The sequence below is a fragment of the Oryzias melastigma genome, linkage group LG12 (genome assembly GCF_002922805.2).
Source record: "Oryzias melastigma strain HK-1 linkage group LG12, ASM292280v2, whole genome shotgun sequence".
Lineage (NCBI taxonomy): Eukaryota > Metazoa > Chordata > Actinopteri > Beloniformes > Adrianichthyidae > Oryzias > Oryzias melastigma.
The window spans coordinates 4,382,010-4,385,646 of record NC_050523.1 but is presented as its reverse complement, the minus strand read 5'-3'; positions in this window follow the sequence as shown (position 1 = coordinate 4,385,646).

Genomic DNA, 3,637 nt, shown 5'->3' with positions numbered 1-3,637 from the left:
GTTTCAGAAAGAACTTTATGAAAACATTAATCTCTGATGCTTGAAAGTGCATTAAAATGACTTTAATCTGTATTGGAGCGCCATTTAATCCACAGATTTCTGTGCAGTGTTTCAGATTATTAAGATTTTAAAATGATGAATCTCTTAAATTTAAATTTCCTAAACAGAACATTAAAAGTTGCACATATCTGAAATAGTTTTCAAAGTTTTTGCATTTTTCATGCACTGTAAATACAGCCCACATGTTCTGAAATGCCCATTTGAAATGTTTAAAAACGTGGCATGATGTTAAAGTCAAAAGTCGCCATCTTACAATAAAAAAAGAGAACGAAATAACTTGACTAAACATTTTAAAAGTTCATTTTTCTTTTAGCATGCAGCTGTTAGCGTCTCGATTTAGTTGGATTTTGTGAAACCACATTTTCACATAAAAAATGGCAAAAACAGCCAATATTTGAGTGTTATTAGGGATTTTCTTGTTAATTTTTCCCCATTTAATAAATGAATCGGCTAAAACATTCAATTAAATTGACATTTTCTACTAAAACTCTGTCAGTAAAACTTTTTTTTATATAATTACAAGACTTTTTTTATTGGAAAAACTGCTTGAACAGATTCAAATCTCTTCATTTCCAACACTAATGTGTTATTCCATTTTCATCTGTGTGAAATCAGTTGGACAATCAACCAGAGTTTGGCTGTAGAAATCATCTCCCCGCATGTGGGCGGAGGTGTAATGCGCGGGATGCTTGGCTGCTCCGTAATATTGTGGCGACCTCACCTGGAATGTTGATCATTCCTGCTGGCTGCAGCCAGGGAGCAGTATCACAGAGCCAATGAAGGAAGAAGACGCACAGAGGAGAACACATTAATACTAAGTCAAATTAAAAACCGTACCGGTGCAGACGTCGGAGTCCTCAGGATTGCTCCAATAATGTCCTGGAGAGTCTGATCTTTGGGGGTTTTAGAGACCCAGCTCATTGTTTTGTACTCCCTGTTCAAACATGCTGTTTGAAGAGCAACTTTCAGTCGTTCTTTTCTGCACAGACGCCATCTGAAGTAATCCATAATCCAATCCCCGTCACTGGGAGGACTCAGGTCAGAGAGCAGCAGAAACACCAGCAACTGCCACGGCTTCATTGTTTGAGGATGAGGACTAAAAGGGAGGCAGAAATGCTACAACAGAGGATTTATCTTAGCTGTGCTCCTCTGCTTTGCATGTGAGCACCTTCCTGCAAGTGTTCTTTCAAATAAGGCCGTGTGTCATCACTCTTCGTGTCTCTTTGACCAAAAACCCAACGTCACAGGTGGTTTATTTGGATGTTTTTATGTCCCGCGGAACCACGAGGACATGATTATTTTCACGGTTCTTCTGTCTTACTGCACCTTTGAGCCAAAATGTCCTTCAAAACCTCACCGAAATTTGCACACACCTTACATATGGGAAATAGGCCCCGCCCTCTCCAAAAAATAATAATGATGACATCACAGCGGGTGAAAATGTAAAAAAAATTCCAATTCCACTAATAAAACCAAAATGTTTAGTGTATCCATAGGAAGTTTTGAAATTATTATGGGATGGTAACAGGACCTACAGCATGTTGTGGCAAAGTGTGAAATTTGCCAGCTTAAGTCTACAACTAGACCCAAAATTTGACCTTTAACCTTGGGAAGAGGCCACCATCTTTGAAAAAAATAAAATAAAATAAAAAATCAAACACCTTTAGTACCCTCTTAAAATGTAAACTCCTCCAAGGGATTTCAGCTATCTCCTCCTAACTCCTCAGGAATCATTGAGGCAAAAATGTTGGTTTTAGAGCTTATAGATTTTGAACGGCAGAAAGCTCGATGTTCCCCTGTGCTTGAACATTTTTCACCAACATTTGGTAAAAATTTAATAAATGAATCATTAGCTCAAGCTGAGCGAAATAATATGACATACACATATTAGGAATGTGGGTGTGGTTATCAAAAAATCTGTGTTGCCAAGGAAATAAAAAAAAATTCTGTTGTTGATTCTTCTGAAAATGACATAAACGTGTCCGTCAACCCCAGGTGACCAAAAACTGAAATGGTTGCTATGGAGATAAAAGCAACAGAAAGCTGCCATTTTGAAAAAAAACTTTTTTTTTTCTTTTTATGAATGTGTTACATGCATCTCTTTTACTTTCTTTTCTCCCTTTCAAAGCCATTTTTAAAATGGTGTAGCATTAGTATTTGGTGACTAAGTGTTTAAATTTATTAATAAAACCACAGAAAGTCCGATTGATACATTTGAATAGTGTGTTCCTCCCACCTCTGCAGTTCCCGGTGAGCACACTCGAGTAAAGATGGCCTCATGCAAATGAAGGAGCAGCGAGGTCAAGGTCCAGGCATTGATGCTGCACCGCAACCGTTGCCATGACAACAAACGCAGGTTTAGTCTGCACCTGTAGCCGCTTGCTGTGGTGTTCCAGTTTTTACTCTTTAAAACAAATCAAAACAGCGCTTTGTTCCATCCTTCCAAAGCCGGGTTTTGCCTAATCGTCCTCGTTGTTGGCAGATATTTGTTCTCAAGCCTGTCTCTTTGTTCTTTTATGGTGATAGATGTGGCCTCGGTGGTTTCATCCGACTAAATCCCCACTGAATTATAGCAGATCCAGGAGAGAAGCCAAAAATATGGAACATAAAGCTCACCTAATGTGATTCCTGATTCTGTGCTTAGATCAATTTAAGCTGCTTTTTTTGTAGTTTAGTCAGATGGATGATTGTTAGCTTAGGGTTCGTCAGGAAAAAAAATCTTTTTTATAGCTTTTAGTGTCAGGAAGAAAGACTGATTGAAACTAAAACAAACATTTAAAATACACGTCTTATAAACTATGCATGAAAGAACATAAAACTTGACAAGAAAAAGCTAAAAACTTTAACTTTGATCAGCTCAGATGATTGAAACTAAAATTTGTTGCTTTTATCAACTTGGTGGTCTAATGGTAGAGTTTCCACCCTGAAACTTGGAGGTCGTAGGTTCAAATCCATAGTTGAGTCATACTAAGACTTTAAAAAATGGAACCTTCCCGCTTACCACTCTCCATTAACCCTTTAACACTGGAGCTCTGGTGTTTATGCTCTTTGATTTACTGTTAAACTGTTAACACGATCAACGTGATTCTAGAAGATTTTGAAGGAGAAAAGCAGCTCGACCAGCGTTTAAGTTATAGAAATTATTTGATTGCTATATGTGGTTCATATATTGCTTTATAAAGAAAAATGTATCAGATTTGGAGTTCCAGCGTAAGACTACCGTCACATATCCCAAAATGTCACTGCCCGACGCAGACGGCTCTGCTATCCGGTTATGAATCGAGCTCGGACTCTGGGACTTCAGGCATTCCTCGTGTATCCTGCTGTCATTAAACTGACACTGGGAAAAGACCAAATTCTCCTTGATGATCCAACTGAGGCAGATAAGTACTTGGACTCTCATGACCCAAACTTTTCCTCTTAGGCTTAATATTCTCAGTATTTTTGTCTTCTCGCTATCTGTTGTTTTCTTCCGTGTATAACACGTGACTGCTATCGGAATGCCTCACGTCGTGCGTGATGTCATTGAATAAGTTCTATTTTTTCTTTTCTTTTTTTTTTTTTCTTTTTCTCTCTT